General features: G+C 37.5%; 1 protein-coding gene across 2 annotated transcripts in view; it reads right to left on the bottom strand.

The window, feature by feature from the left end:
• Positions 1-208, bottom strand: part of LOC108694085 (trichohyalin) — a 72022-nt gene that overhangs the window by 45912 nt on the left and 25902 nt on the right. The window lies entirely within an intron of this gene.

Below are 208 nucleotides of genomic sequence, written 5' to 3'. Positions count from 1 at the left end.
GTCTACAATGGCGCGCCCCTTAATAGTGTGCACCTGTGCAGATGCGCTCGCAATTAAGGTAGATGCAATTATTCAGGGCCGAGTTAATGGTCATAAATCATTATCAGGCTTCGGATTAAGATGGCATTAGGCTGGGTCACTTTATATGAAACTCGATATAATAATAGATAATAATGACGAATTACTAACATGTATTGTTAATTTTATT

This window comes from Atta colombica, unplaced genomic scaffold (genome assembly GCF_001594045.1).
Source record: "Atta colombica isolate Treedump-2 unplaced genomic scaffold, Acol1.0 scaffold112, whole genome shotgun sequence".
Taxonomy (NCBI): Eukaryota; Metazoa; Arthropoda; class Insecta; order Hymenoptera; family Formicidae; genus Atta; species Atta colombica.
The sequence above is the reverse complement of the archived record's forward strand: the minus strand, read 5'-3'. Positions and strand labels throughout refer to the sequence as shown.